Source organism: Oncorhynchus masou, chromosome 8, assembly GCF_036934945.1.
Source record: "Oncorhynchus masou masou isolate Uvic2021 chromosome 8, UVic_Omas_1.1, whole genome shotgun sequence".
Classification (NCBI taxonomy): Eukaryota; Metazoa; Chordata; class Actinopteri; order Salmoniformes; family Salmonidae; genus Oncorhynchus; species Oncorhynchus masou.
Genome location: NC_088219.1, coordinates 1,032,491 through 1,049,121, shown reverse-complemented (window position 1 = coordinate 1,049,121; position 16,631 = coordinate 1,032,491). Strand labels below are relative to the sequence as shown.

At 49.5% G+C, this 16,631-nt stretch overlaps 1 pseudogene; it reads left to right on the top strand.

Moving 5' to 3' along the window:
- The window catches only part of LOC135543983 (large neutral amino acids transporter small subunit 4-like), a 57,325-nt pseudogene that overhangs the window by 39,997 nt on the left and 697 nt on the right, over positions 1-16,631 (top strand).

The window sequence follows — 16,631 nt, the reverse complement described above, 5'->3', positions numbered from 1 at the left end:
GCTGCTAGGGCTGGGTGAGCCATGAACAACATCCTGGAATAGATTACTAGGGCCAAGATTCCTGCCATCCAGGACCTCATGTACCAGGCGGTGAACAACATCAGAGGAAGGCCCATGAAAAATTGTCAGGTACTCCAGTCACCATGAACAACATCATAGACAGTCCTCTCTGCTATCCTGGAGACCTCACACTGGTGGGGCAAGTGGTAGCCATGAACAACATCCTGGGACCTCACACAAGTCTAGGTGAGCCATGAAAAAGGCTCCTGTAACAGCTTCTGAACCATCCTGGAGACCTCATCACTGGTGGGACTGCTGAACATGCATTCTGGAGACCCAACAAGCCATCAGATCCTGTGTGGACAGCAATTTACTTCAATTCTTAACTACAAAACCCCCAAGCCATCAGACATCTCAAATTGAACAGTCAATTCAAAACCACAATTCCTAATGTAATATTCTGCCATCAAGACTGCTGAACATGTTACTCCTGTCACTTCTTTCCCAAGCCATCAGACTGCTGAACTAACTAAATATCTAAAACACCTTTGCTACCATTTTATTTTTTAAAATATTCAAACAAAATCTTTAGACATTTACACATCAATTTGCTTAAATATATAATTTATTAAATAAGATTCATAATAACAGCTGTGGTCATTCTACAGCAAGCTCCCAAGCCATCAGACTGCTGAACAGCTTAGGGCAAGCCATCAGACTGCTGAACAGCTTCTACATGATCCCCCAAGCCATCAGACTGCTGAACAGCTTGCATCACTGCCCCAAGCCATCAGACTGCTGAACAGCTTCTGCCATCCAGGACCCAAGCCATCAGACTGCTGAACAGCCCAAGTCATAGACAGTCCTCTCTGCTACCCCAACCGGGGCCATCAGACTGCTGAACAGCTTCTACCCCAAGGCCATCAGACTGCTGAACAGCTTCTACCCCCAAGCCATCAGACTGCTGAACAGCTTCTACCACCAGGCCATCAGACTGCTGAACAGCTTCTACCCCCAAGCCATCAGACTGTTGAACAGCTTCTACCCCCAAGCCATCAGACTGCTGAACAGCTTCTACCCCCAAGCCATCAGACTGCTGAACAGCTTCTACCCCCAAGCCATCAGACTGCTGAACAGCTTCTACCCCCAAGCCATCAGACTGCTGAACAGCTTCTACCCCCAAGCCATCAGACTGCTGAACAGCTTCTACCCCCAAGGCCATCAGACTGCTGAACAGCTTCTATCCCCAAGCCATCAGACTGCTGAACAGCTTCTACCCCCAAGCCATCAGACTGCTGAACAGCTTCTACCCCCAAGCCATCAGACTGCTGAACAGCTTCTACCCCCAAGCCACCAGACTGCTGAACAGCTTCTACCCCAAGCCATTAGACTGCTGAACAGCTTCTACCCCCAAGTCATTAGACTGCTGAATAGCTTCTACCCCCAAGCCATCAGACTGCTGACTGCTGAACAGCTTCTACCCCAAGCCATCAGACTGCTGAACAGCTTCTACCCCCAAGCCATCAGACTGCTGAACAGCTTCTACCCCCAAGCCATCAGACTGCTGAACAGCTTCTACCCCCAAGCCATCAGACTGCTGAACAGCTTCTACCCCCAAGCCATCAGACTGCTGAACAGATTCTACCCCCAAGCCATCAGACTGCTGAACAGCTTCTACCCCCAAGCCATCAGACTGCTGAACAGCTTCTAGCCCCCAAGCCATCAGACTGCTGAACAGCTTCTACCCCAAGCCATCAGACTGCTGAACAGCTTCTACCCCCAAGCCATCAGACTCAGACTGCTGAACAGCTTCTACCCCCTGAACAGCTTCTACCCCCAAGCCATCAGACTGCTGAACAGCTTCTACCCCAAGCCATCAGACTGCTGAACAGCTTCTATCCCCAAGCCATCAGACTGCTGAACAGCTTCTACCCCAAGCCATAAGACTGCTGAACAGCTTCTACCCCCAAGCCATCAGACTGCTGAACAGCTTCTACCCCCAAGCCATCAGACTGCTGAACAGCTTCTACCCCCAAGCCATCAGACTGCTGAACAGCTTCTACCCCCAAGCCATCAGACTGCTGAACAGCTTCTACCCCCAAGCCATCAGACTGCTGAACAGCTTCTATCCCCAAGCCATTAGACTGCTGAACAGCTTCTACCCCCAGGGCATCAGACTGTTGAACATCCAATCAAATGGTTCACCGGACTGTTACATTGACCCCCTCCCTCCATTTTGTTTTGTACACTGCTGCTACTTGCTGTTATCTATGCATAGTCACTTTACCCCTACCTACATGTACAAATGACCTCGACTAACCTGTATCCCCGCACATTGACTCAGTACCGGTACCACATTGACTCAGTACCGGTACCTCATTGACTCAGTACCGGTACCACATTGACTCAGTACCGGTACCTCATTGACTCAGTACCTGTACCACATTGACTCAGTACCGGTACCTCATTGACTCAGTACCGGTACCACATTGACTCAGTACCGGTACCACATTGAGTACAGGAGAGGGCTCAGAACGCACCCTTGTGGGGCCCCAGTGTTGAGGATCAACGGAGTGGAGATGTTGTTGCCTACCCACACCACATGGGGGCGGCCCATCAGGAAGTCCAGTACCCAGTTGCACAGGGCGGGGTCGAGACCCAGGGTCTCGAGCTTGATGACGAGCTTGGAGGGTACTATGGTGTTAAATGCCGAGCTGTAGTCGATGAACAACATTCTCACATAGGTATTCCTCTTGTCCAGATGAGTTAGGGCAGTGTGCAGTGTGCAGTGTGGTTGAGATTGCGTCGTCTGTGGACCTATTTGGGCGGTAAGCAAATTGGAGTGGGTCTAGGGTGTCAGGTAGGGTGAAGGTGATATGGTCCTTGACTAGTCTCTCAAAGCGCTTCATGATGACGGAAGTGAGTGCTACGGGGCGGTAGTCATTTAACTCAGTTACCTTAGCTTTCTTGGGAACAGGAACAATGGTGGCCCTGGTGGGAACAGCAGACTGGTATAGGGATTGATTGAATATGTCCGTAAACACACCAGCCAGCTGGTCTGCGCATGCTCTGAGGGCGCGGCTGGGGATGCCGTCTTGGCCTGCAGCCTTGCGAGGGTTAACACGTTTAAATGTTTTCCTCACCTCGGCTGCAGTGAAGGGCAGAGCGCATGTTTCCGTTGCAGGCCATGTCAGTGGCACTGTATTGTCCTCAAAGCGGGCAAAAAAGTTATTTAGTCTGCCTGGGAGCAAGACATCCTGGTCCGTGACTGAGCTGGATTTCTTCTTATAGTCGGTGATTGACTGTAGACCCTGCCACATACCTCTTGTGTCTGAGCCGTTGAATTGAGATTCTACTTTGTCTCTATGCTGACGCTTAGCTTGTTTGATAGCCTTACGGAGGGAATAGCTGCACTGTTTGTATTCGGTCATATTACCAGTCACCTTGCCCTGATTAAAAGCAGTGGTTCACGCTTTCAGTTTCACGCGAATGCTGCCATCAATCCACGGTTTCTGGTTAGGGAATGTTGTAATCGTTGCTATGGGAACGACATCTTCAACGCACATTCTAATGAACTCGCACACCGAATCAGCGTATTCGTCAATGTTGTTGCCTGACGCAATACGAAACATGTCCCAGTCCACGTGATGGAAGCAGTCTTGGAGTGTGGAGTCAGCTTGGTCGGACCAGCGTTGGACAGACCTCAGCGTGGGAGCTTCTTGTTTCAGTTTCTGTCTGTAGGCAGGTATCAGCAAAATGGAGTCGTGGTCAGCTTTTCCGAAAGGGGGGCGGGGCAGGGCCTTATTTGCGTCGCGGAAGTTAGAATAACAGTGATCCAAGGTTTTGCCAGCCCTGGTGGCGCAATCGAAATGCTGATACATTTTAGGGAGTCTTGTTTTCAGATTAGCCTTGTTAAAATCCCCAGCTACAATGAATGCAGCCTCAGGATGTATGGATTCCAGTTTGCAAAGAGTCAAATAAAGTTTGTTCAGAGCGATGTGTCTGCTTGCGAATATATATATACGGCTGTGATTATAATCGAAGAGAATTCTCTTGGTAGATAATGCGGTCTGCATTTGATTGTGAGGAATTCTAAATCAGGTGAACAGAAGGATTTGAGTTCCTGTATGCTTCTGTGATCACACCATGTCTCGTTAGCCATAAGGCATACTCCCCCGCCCCTCTTCTTACCAGAAAGGTGTTTGTTTCTGTCGGCGCGATGCTTGGAGAAACAATCAAACGTATATTGAACTTTTTAGCAACAATGCAAAACGTTATGTTTGGCATAAAAGCAACACAGCTCATCACCCTGAACACACCATCCCCACTGTCAAACATGGTGGTGGCAGCATCATGGTTTGGGCCTGCTTTTCTTCAGCAGGGACAGGGAGGTTGGTTAAAATTGATGGGAAGATGGATGGAGCCAAATACAGGACCATTCTGGAAGAAAACCTGATGGAGTCTGCAAAAGACCTGAGACTGGGACGGAGATTTGTCTTCCAACAAGACAATGATCCAAAACATAAAGCAAAATCTACAATGGAATGGTTCAAAAATAAACATATCCAGGTGTTAGAATGGCCAAGTCAAAGTCCAGACCTAAATCCAATCGAGAATCTGTGGAAAGAACTGAAAACTGCTGTTCACAAATGCTCTCCATCCAACCTCACTGAGCTCGAGCTGTTTTGCAAGGAGGAATGGGAAAAAATGTCAGTCTCTCGATGTGCAAAACTGATAGAGACATACCCCAAGCGACTTACAGCTGTTATCGCATCAAAAGGTGGCGCTACAAAGTATTAACTTAAGGGGGCTGAATAATTTTGCACGCCCAATTTTTCAGTTTTTGATTTGTTAAAAAAGTTTGAAATATCCAATAAATGTCGTTCCACTTCATGATTGTGTCCCACTTGTTGTTGATTCTTCACAAAAAAATACAGTTTTATATCTTTATGTTTGAAGCCTGAAATGCAAAAGGTCGCAAAGTTCAAGGGGGCCGAATACTTTCGCAAGGCACTGTATATTCAGTAATTCTTCTCGACTGTATGTAATGAAACGTAAGATGACCTGGGGTACTAATGTAAGAAATAACACGTAAAAAAAAAAAAAAAACTGCATAGTTGTATTCAGCATTTCACGGTCTACACCTGTTGTATTCAGCATTTCACGGTCTACACCTGTTGTATTCAGCATTTCACGGTCTACACCTGTTGTATTCAGCATTTCACAGTCTACACCTGTTGTATTCAGCATTTCACGGTCTACACCTATTGTATTCAGCATTTCACGGTCTACACCTGTTGTATCAGCATTTCACGGTCTACACCTGTTGTATTCAGCATTTCACGGTCTACACCTGTTGTATTCTGCATTTCACGGTCTACACCTGTTGTATTCAGCATTTCACGGTCTACACCTGTTGTATTCTACAGCATTTCACGGTCTACACCTGTTGTATTCAGCATTTCACGGTACACCTGTTGTATTCTGCACCTGTTGTATTTGTATTACACCAGCATTTCTACACTGTTGGTCTACACCTGTTGTTGCATTTATTACACCTGTTGTAGCATTTCACGGTCTACACCTGTTGTATTCTGCATTTCACGGTCTACACCTGTTGTATTCAGCATTTCACGGTCTACACCTGTTGTATTCAGCATTTCACAGTCTACACCTGTTGTATTCAGCATTTCACGGTCTACACCTGTTGTATTTGCATTTCACGGTCTACACCTATTGTATTCAGCATTTCACGGTCTACACCTGTTGTATTCAGCATTTCACGGTCTACACCTGTTGTATTCAGCATTTCACGGTCTACACCTGTTGTATTCAGCATTTCACGGTCTACACCTGTTGTATTCAGCATTTCACCTGTTGTATTCAGCACACCTGTTGTATTCAGCATTTCACGGTCTACACCTGTTGTATTCAGCATTTCACGGTCTACACCTGTTGTATTCAGCATTTCACGGTCTACACCTGTTGTATTCAGCATTTTTACACCTGTTGTCTGCATTTCACGGTCTACACCTGTTGTATTCAGCTGTTGTATTTGCATTTCACGGTCTACACCTGTTGTATTCTGCATTTCACGGTCTACACCTGTTGTATTCTGCATTTCACGGTCTACACCTGTTGTATTCAGCATTTCACGGTCTACACCTGTTGTATTCAGCATTTCACGGTCTACACCTGTTGTATTCAGCATTTCACGGTCTACACCTGTTGTATTCAGCATTTCACGGTCTACACCTGTTGTATTCAGCATTTCACGGTCTACACCTGTTGTATTCAGCATTTCACGGTCTACACCTGTTGTATTCTGCATTTCACGGTCTACACCTGTTGTATTCAGCATTTCACGGTCTACACCTGTTGTATTCAGCATTTCACAGTCTACACCTATTGTATTTGCATTTCACGGTCTACACCTGTTGTATTCAGCATTTCACGGTCTACACCTGTTGTATTCAGCATTTCACGGTCTACACCTGTTGTATTCAGCATTTCACGGTCTACACCTGTTGTATTCTGCATTTCACGGTCTACACCTGTTGTATTCTGCATTTCACGGTCTACACCTGTTGTATTCTGCATTTCACGGTCTACACCTGTTGTATTTGGCTCATGTGACAAATAAAATTTGATTTTGATTTGACCAAAAGTATGTGGACACCTGTTGGTCGACACATCTCATTCCAAAATCACGGGGATGTTAATATTGCTGAGTTGGTCCCTAGATGTTAGAACATTGCTGCTGTAACAGCCTCCACTCTTCTGGGAGGCTTTATACTAGATGTTGGAACATTGCTGCTATAACAGCCTCCACTCTTCTGGGAGGCTTTCCACTAGATGTTGGAACATTGCTGCTATAACAGCCTCCACTCTTCTGGGAAGGTTTTCCACTAGATGTTGGAACATTGCTGCTATAACAGCCTCCACTCTTCTGGGAAGGCTTTCCACTAGATGTTGGAACATTGCTGCTATAACAGCCTCCACTCTTCTGGGAAGGTTTTCCACTAGATGTTGGAACATTGCTGCTATAACAGCCTCCACTCTTCTGGGAAGGCTTTCCACTAGATGTTGGAACATTGCTGCTATAACAGCCTCCACTCTTCTGGGAAGGCTTTCCAGGAAAGGGCCTTCCCAAACTGTTGCCACAAAGTAGTAAGCACAGAATCATCTAGAATGTCATTGTATGCTGTAGTATTGCAAAACAGCCTCAGACCATTTTTCCTCCTCCACCAAACTTTACAGTTGGCACTATGCATTGGGGCTGGTAGCGTTCTCCTGGCATCCACCAAACCCAGACTCGTCCATCGGACTGTCAAATGGTGAGTTGTGATTCATCACTCCAGAGAGCTCGTTTCTACTGCTTCAGAGTCCAATGTCGGCGAGCTTCACACCTGTCCTGCCAAAGCTTGGCACTGCGCATGGTGATCTTAGGCTTGTGTGCGGCTGCTCGACCATGGAAACCCATTTCATGAAGCTCCCGATGAACAGTTCTTGTGCTGACGTTGCTTCCAGAGGCAGTTTGGAACCCGGTAGTGAGTGTTGCAACTGAGGACAGACAATTTTTACTCACTACGCACTTCAGCACTCTGCTGTCCCGTTCTGTGAGCTTGTGTGGCCTACCACTTCATGGCTGAGCCGTTGTTGCTCCTACACGTGTCCACTTCACAATAACAGCACTTACACTTGACAGGGGGCAGCTCTAGCAGGGCAGAAATCTGACTAACTGACTTGTTGGAAAGGTGGCATCCTGTGATGGTGCCATGTTGAAAGTCACTAAATGATATACGGGTGTGGCCCGAATCCACTAAGTTGAAGGGTGTCCATATACTTTTGGCCATATCTGTCCTAATGAAACAATAACACTAAAGGTAGACTCTCTAATAATGTTTGTTAATTATTAATTAATTCAGGACTTACATTATTATTACATTACATTATTTTAATACTTTCGTAAGGCACTGTAAATGAACACTTGGTGGTGTAAGAACCAGTGTTGCTAAGCAGAGGTGAGTGTGATTTGTGTCATTTGTACTCTGGGTAGAGTAAACCACTGACTCAAAACCACACCCATCATTATCATATTTCCCAGCATGCTCTATGGCAGTTTCCTTTTTTTGTGGAAATCTTTTATTTCAATATCTGTCTTTTTTTGCACGTATATTGATTGGGTGATTTTTCAAAGATAATTAGCATCCATTTTTGTCTATACTAATCTAAACTGTGGGTCGTTGGATTTACTGAGGTGGTTGTTCCAGTTTAAATGGTTCCAATAGCCAACAAGGGAAAACATCTGATGTGCCCTCGAGCAAAGGCACTTAATCCTAATGTGCTCCGTGCTCCGCTCAGTTGGTAGAGCATGGCTCTTACAACTCTAAGATAGTGGGTTTGATTCCCAATACCACCCTTGTGTAAAATACATGTTTGACTGTAAGTGTCTTTGGATGGAAACATGAAACAATACAGAATAAGACTGGTTAAGGACACCAATTTGTCATTTGGTTGAACAATCCATTTTATTGGACCAGAACAACCTAACCTTAAAACATTACAAAAATAATGCATATACAGTAATGTATCGAGTTTAAATTATTTGATTGGTTTAAAACACAGTTTGCATTCAAATTCAAGGCCAAATGCTTTACATCCAGTAAGGAATTTGCACAATCCTTGGACTGTGCCTGCTCTGAGCTAACCCAGTCCAGTCCTTGGACTGTCCCTGCTCTGAGCTAACCCAGTCCAGTCCTTGGACTGTGCCTGCTCTGAGCTAACCCAGTCCAGTCCGTGGACTGTCCCAGCTCTGAGCTAACCCAGTCCAGTCCTTAGACTGTCCCTGCTCTGAGCTAACCCAGTCCAGTCCTTAGACTGTCCCTGCTCTGAGCTAACCCAGTCCAGTCCTTGGACTGTCCCTGCTCTGAGCTAACCCAGTCCAGTCCTTGGACTGTCCCTGCTCTGAGCTAACCCAGTCCAGTCCTTGGACTGTCCCTGCTCTGAGCTAACCCAGTCCAGTCCTTGGACTGTCCCTGCTCTGAGCTAACCCAGTCCAGTCCTTGGACTGTCCCTGCTCTGAGCTAACCCAGTCCAGTCCTTGGACTGTCCCTGCTCTGAGCTAACCCAGTCCAGTCCTTGGACTGTCCCTGCTCTGAGCTAACCCAGTCCAGTCCTTGGACTGTCCCTGCTCTGAGCTAACCCAGTCCAGTCCTTGGACTGTCCCTGCTCTGAGCTAACCCAGTCCAGTCCTTGGACTGTCCCTGCTCTGAGCTAACCCAGTCCAGTCCTTGGACTGTCCCTGCTCTGAGCTAACCCAGTCCAGTCCTTAGACTGTCCCTGCTCCGAGCTAACCCAGTCCAGTCCTTGGACTGTCCCTGCTCTGAGCTAACCCAGTCCAGTCCTTGGACTGTCCCTGCTCTGAGCTAACCCAGTCCAGTCCTTGGACTGTCCCTGCTCTGAGCTAACCCAGTCCAGTCCTTGGACTGTCCCTGCTCTGAGCTAACCCAGTCCAGTCCTTAGACTGTCCCTGCTCTGAGCTAACCCAGTCCAGTCCTTGGACTGTCCCTGCTCTGAGCTAACCCAGTCCAGTCCTTGGACTGTCCCTGCTCTGAGCTAACCCAGTCCAGTCCTTAGACTGTCCCTGCTCTGAGCTAACCCAGTCCAGTCCTTGGACTGTCCCTGCTCTGAGCTAACCCAGTCCAGTCCTTGGACTGTCCCTGCTCTGAGCTAACCCAGTCCAGTCCTTGGACTGTCCCTGCTCTGAGCTAACCCAGTCCAGTCCTTAGACTGTCCCTGCTCTGAGCTAACCCAGTCCAGTCCTTGGACTGTCCCTGCTCTGAGCTAACCCAGTCCAGTCCTTAGACTGTCCCTGCTCTGAGCTAACCCAGTCCAGTCCTTGGACTGTCCCTGCTCTGAGCTAACCCAGTCCAGTCCTTGGACTGTCCCTGCTCTGAGCTAACCCAGTCCAGTCCTTAGACTGTCCCTGCTCTGAGCTAACCCAGTCCAGTCCTTAGACTGTCCCTGCTCTGAGCTAACCCAGTCCAGTCCTTGGACTGTCCCTGCTCTGAGCTAACCCAGTCCAGTCCTTAGACTGTCCCTGCTCTGAGCTAACCCAGTCCAGTCCTTGGACTGTCCCTGCTCTGAGCTAACCCAGTCCAGTCCTTGGACTGTCCCTGCTCTGAGCTAACCCAGTCCAGTCCTTAGACTGTCCCTGCTCTGAGCTAACCCAGTCCAGTCCTTGGACTGTCCCTGCTCTGAGCTAACCCAGTCCAGTCCTTAGACTGTCCCTGCTCTGAGCTAACCCAGTCCAGTCCTTAGACTGTCCCTGCTCTGAGCTAACCCAGTCCAGTCCTTAGACTGTCCCTGCTCTGAGCTAACCCAGTCCAGTCCTTAGACTGTCCCTGCTCTGAGCTAACCCAGTCCAGTCCTTGGACTGTCCCTCCTCCCTCTTTCCCTAACCCAGTCCAGTCCTTAGACTGTCCCTGCTCTGAGCTAACCCAGTCCAGTCCTTGGACTGTCCCTGCTCTGAGCTAACCCAGTCCAGTCCTTGGACTGTCCCTGCTCTGAGCTAACCCAGTCCAGTCCTTAGACTGTCCCTGCTCTGAGCTAACCCAGTCCAGTCCTTAGACTGTCCCTGCTCTGAGCTAACCCAGTCCAGTCCTGGACTGTCCCTGCTCTGAGCTAACCCAGTCCAGTCCTTGGACTGTCCCTCCTCCCTAACCCTCCCAGTCCTTAGACTGTCCCTGCTCTGAGCTAACCCAGTCCAGTCCTGGACTGTCCCTCCTCTGAGCTAACCCAGTCCAGTCCTCCCTCCTCCCCTGTCCCTGCTCTCCCTCCTCCCCTAACCCAGTCCAGTCCTTGGACTGTCCCTGCTCTGAGCTAACTCCAGTCCAGTCCTTGGACTGTCCCTGCTCTGAGCTCCAGTCCAGTCCTTAGACTGTCCCTGCTGTGAAGCTAACCCAGTCCAGTCCTTGGACTGTCCCAGCTCCGAGCTAACCCAGTCCAGTCCTTAGACTGTCCCTGCTCCGAGCTAACCCAGTCCAGTCCTCTGGACTGTCCCTGCTCTGAGCTAACCCAGCTCCAGTCCTTAGACTGTCCCTCCTCTGAGCTAACCCAGTCCAGTCTTTGGACTGTCCCTGCTCTGAGCTAACCCAGTCCAGTCCTTGGACTGTCCCTGCTCTGAGCTAACCCAGTCCAGTCCTTGGACTGTCCCTGCTCTGAGACAACTAGTCCAGTCCTGAGACTTTCCCTGCTCTGAGCTAAACCCAGTCCAGTCCTTAGACTGTCCCTGCTCTGAGCTAACCCAGTCCAGTCCTTGGACTTCCCTCTCTGAGCTAATGGGTCCAGTCCTAGGGGTTAGTTCCGAGCTAACCCAGTCCAGTCCTAGACTGTCCCTGCTCTGAGTTCCCAGTCCAGTCCTAGGGACTGTTCCTAGAGGCTAACCCAGTTCCAGTCCTAGGACTGTCCAGGGCTCTAGTTCCCAGGGTCCAGTCCTTAGACTGTTAGTTCTGAGCTAACTCTAGTGGTTAGTCCTGGACTGTCCCTAGTTCTGAGGCTAACCCAGTCCAGTCCTTAGACTGTCCCTGCTCTGAGCTTCCTAGTCCAGTCCTTAGACTGTCCCTGCTCTGAGCTAGGGGTCCAGTCCTTAGACTGTCCCTGCTCTGAGCTTCCTAGTCCAGTCCTGGGTTAGTTCCTCTGGGCTACCCAGTCCAGTCCTTAGACTGTCCCTGCTCTGAGCTAAGGGGTCCAGTCCTTAGACTGTTGCTCCTGAGCTCGGGGTCCAGTCCTTAGACTGTCCCTGCTCTGAGCTAGGGGTTAATCTAGCTAACTGAATATTAAACAATGGCTGTGTATTATTGACATGGACTAGTTATTTATTACACTGTCTAATAATGTACTGCTTATTCTTCTGTACTCCCCACAACTTAGCTCCTCTGGAGATGAATGTACTGACTCCCTCCTGGTCCACCCCCTCCCTATCCCTCCTCCTCCAATGTACTGACTCCCTGACTGGTCCACCTAGCTATCTGAGATGAATGTACTGACTCCTGACTGGTCCTCCTCCAGATGAATTACCTATTACTGGTCCACCAAGCTATCTCCTCCTCCACCCCTTACTCCTCTATGACTGGTCCACCCCTCCCCCTCCTCCCCTGGAGATGAATGTACTGACTATGACTGGTCCACCTCCCTATCTCCAGATCCCAATGTACTCCATCCCTCCCATCTCCCCTGAATGTCCATCCTGGTCCACCTAGCTATCTCCAGATGAATGTCCTCCACTATGACTGGTCCTCCCTAGCTATCTGGAGATGAATGTATGACTATGACTGACTCCTCTATCTTCCATGCTGCAGCTACCTAGCTGTCTGGAGATGAATGACTGTAATTGGTCAAATTATGGACTGGAAGTTGAAGGACTGTGAAGATGGAGAGGAGGATAGGTTCCACCTCCTCAAGTAAGACACTAGTCCATGGTCCCCGAGCTCCGACCTCCACTCTTATGTCCCCTAGCTCATCCCCTAACACCTGGCCCCTCTATGTCCCCTCTCACCCTAGCCAAGTCAAGTCACTTAAGTCCCTTACCTTCTATGGTTACCGTTAGTTCCTAGGGGTTAGTTCCTATCTGGGTTATGTCCCTATGGGGTTAGTTCCAGGGGCCACTCTTATGGTCCCCTCTCATCCCCTTGAGTTCCTAGGGGCTATGGGTTATCCCCTCTACCTCCAGGGGTTATGTCCCCTGGGTCAGTTCCTAGAGTCTAGTGGTTAGTTCCTAGAGGCTCAGTTCCTAGAGGATAGTTCCTAGGGGCTATCTGGGGTTATGTCCCCTAGTGGTTGGTTCCAGGGGTTAGTTCCTCTGGAGTGGCTAGGGGTTAGTTCCTACCTCCTAGGGGTTATGTTCCTATGATGGGTCATCCCCTGGCTAGGGGTTATGTTCCTGGTGGGTTAGTTCCTAGAGGCAAGGGGTTAGTTCTTAGGTCCCATCTATCTGGGTTCAGTTCCTAGAGTCCAGGGGTTAGTTCCTAGAGGCTGGGGGTCAGTTCCTAGAGGCTGGGGGTTATGTTCCTAGAGGCTGGGGGTTAGTTCCTCCAGGCTGGGGGTTAGTTCCTAGAGGCTAGGGGTTATGTCCCCCCATCCCCTCCAGGGGTTAGTTCCTAGGGGTTATCCCCTTCACCACCACTCTTATGTCCCCTTTGCTGATAACTCCACTTTGTTTAAGTCAAATCCCCTGACTCATGACTGGTCCACCTCCATCTGGAGATGAATGTCTGACTATGACTCATCCCCTAGCCATCAGATGAATGTACTGACTCATGACTGGTCCACCTCCATCTATGTCCCTTCTCATGACTGGTCCACCTCTATCTGAAGATGAATGTCCCCTGACTATGACTGGTCCACCTCTATCTGCAGATGAATGTACTGACTATGACTGGTCCACTCTTATGCTATCTGCAGATCCCCTCCACCTCCACTATGACTGGTCCACCTAGCTATCCTGGAGATGAATGTACTGACTATGACTGGTCCACCTAGCTATCTGGAGATGAATGTCTGACTCTCATGGTCCACCTTATGTCCCCTCTCATCTCCAGATGAATGTACTGACTATGACTGTCCACCTAGCTATCTGGAGATCCAATCCACTGACTATGATGTCCACCTAGCTATCTGGAGATGAACCACCACTCTGATGTCCACCTAGCTATCTGGAGATGAATGTACTGACTATGACCCCTCCACCTCCATCTGGAGATGAATGTACTGATCAGTTGTTCTGGATAACCATCTCTTATGTTGGGAATCAGGTTCCCCTCCACTCTTATGTCCCCTCTCATCCCCTCCACCTCCACTCTTATGTCCCCTCTCATCCCCTCCACCTCCACTCTTATGTCCCCTCTCATCCCCTCCACCTCCACTCTTATGTCCCCTCTCATCCCCTCCACCTCCACTCTTATGTCCCCTCTCATCCCCTCCACCTCCACTCTTATGTCCCCTCTCATCCCCTCCACTCTTATGTCCCCTCTCATATCCCCTCCCTCTCCCCCCCAGGGATCAGCCCAAGCGTAGAGACAGACAGATCCAGAAGGTGACCAATGCCATGCGAGCATTCATCCTGACCAACGTCCTATTGGTGGGATTTGGCATCACCTGCCTGGTGCCCAACCTCCCTCTGCAGGTGAGTGCTCCGTCCAACTGTCACTCAAACTACACCCCGCCTCCTCACCACCTTTTGGCCAATGAGCAGCAGTTTTCCAGGACCAGTGTCAGTGACAGCTGATATGGGAATGAGAAGAGAGCAGTGCTCTGTCTCCCCCTATAGGCTTTACAGTAGAACTACAGCTAGACATGGCCTGTTCTCCCTGGAGTGGGCAGTATCAGCTTCGAGACAATACATCCCAGGGCTCTCCAACCCTGTTCCTGGACTCCACTCTTAGTTTTAACTCCAACCCTCCTGTAGGTTTTAACTCCAACCCTGTTCCTGGAGAGAAACCCTCCTGTAGGTTTTAACTCCAACCCTGTTCCTGGAGATCTACTCTCCTGTAGGTTTTAACTCCAACCCTGTTCCTGGAGAGAAACCCTCCTGTAGGTTTTAACTCCAACCCTGTTCCTGGAGAGAAACCCTCCTGTAGGTTTTCATTCCAACCCTGTTCCTAGGAGAGAAACCTCCTGTAGGTTTTCATTCCAACCCTGTTCCTGGAGATCTACCCTCCTGTAGGTTTTCCAGGTTTTTCCAACCCTGTTCCTGGAGAGAGACCCTCCTGTAGGTTTTAACTCCAACCCTGTTCCTGGAGATCTACTCTCCTGTAGGTTTTAACTGTTCCAACCCTGTTCCTGGAGAGAGACCCTCCTGTAGGTTTTAACTACAGCAGCCCTCCTAACCCAGGGTTCCAGGAGAGAGACCCTCCTGTAGGTTTTAACTCTAACCCTGTTCCAGGAGAGAGACCCTCCTGTAGGTTTTAACTCCAACCCTGTTCCTGGAGATCTACCCTCCTGTAGGTTTTAACTCCAACCCTGTTCCTGGAGATCTACCCTCCTGTAGGTTTTAACTCCAACCCTGTTCCTGGAGATCTACTCTCCTGTAGGTTCTCATTCCAACCCTGTTCCTGGAGATCTACCCTCCTGTAGGATTTTAACTCCAACCCTGTTCCTGGAGAGAAACCCTCCTGTAGGTTTTCATTCCAACCCTGTTCCTGGAGAGAGACCCTCCTGTAGGTTTTCATTCCAACCCTAGCATACCTGATTATAATAACTAACTGGTTGATAAGCTGAAGGTTAGTTACATCTAGGGTCGGAGTGAAAACCTACAGGAGGCACATGAGGTTGATGACTCCCTAATTGGGGAGGACGGGCTTAGCGGCATTGGCTGGAGCAAAATAAGTGGATGGGTGTCAAATACATGATGGTTTCTATGGTTTCCATGTGTTTAATACCATTCCATTCGCTCCTTTCCAGCCATTATTATGAGCCGTCCTCCCCTCAGCAGCCTCCACTGACAGGAGGGTAGCTCTCCAGGAACAGGGTGGGAGAGCCCTGTCCTATACCCTAGTCCCTATACCCTAGCCTCTACACCCTAGCCTCTACACCCTAGCCCCTACACCCGAGCCCTACACCCGGGCCCTACACCCGAGCCCCTACACCCGAGCCCCTACACCCGAGCCCCTACACCCGAGCCCCTACACCCGAGCCCCTACACCCTATACCCTAGCCCCTACACCGTAGCCCCTACACCCTAGCCCCTACACCCTATAGCCCCTACAGCCTATCCCCTACAGCCTATCCCCTACACAGCCTAGTCCCTACAGCCTAGCCCCTATACCGTAGCTGTTACACCCTAGCCCCTACACCCTAGCCCTACACCCTAGCCCCTACACCCTAGCCCCTATACCCTAGCCCCTACACCATAGCTGCTATACCCTAGCCCCTACACCATAGCCGCTATCCCCTAGCCCCTACACCTTAGCCGTTACACCCTAGCCCCTACACCCTATACCCTAGCCCCTACACACCCTATACCGTAGCCGCTACACCCTAGCCCCTACACCCTAGCCCCTACACCCTAGCCCCTACACCCTGCCCCTACTCCCTAGCCCCTACACCCTAGCCCCTACTCCCTATCCCGTACACCCTATCCCATACACCCTAGCCCCTACACCCTAGCCCCCTACACCCTAGCCCCTACTCCCTCGACACCCCTGTATCCATTTTGGGTACCAGACTGACTGTCATCTGATTTATTCCTTCTCTCCTCAGATCTTGTCATTTGTCCTCCACACTGTTGTGAGAGGGTTCATCCACTCTGCTACCGGAGGTCTCTATGCTGCTGTGTGAGTACTTCTATAATCCACTCTGCTACCGGAGGTCTCTATGCTGCTGTGTGAGTACTTCTATAATCCACTCTGCTACCGGAGGTCTCTATGCTGCTGTGTGAGTACTTCTATAATCCACTCTGCTACCGGAGGTCTCTATGCTGCTGTGTGAGTACTTCTATAATCCACTCTGCTACCGGAGGTCTCTATGCTGCTGTGTGAGTACTTCTATAATCCACTCTGCTATCGGAGGTCTCTATGCTGCTGTGTGAGTACTTCTATAATCCACTTTGCTACCGGAGGTCTCTATGCTGC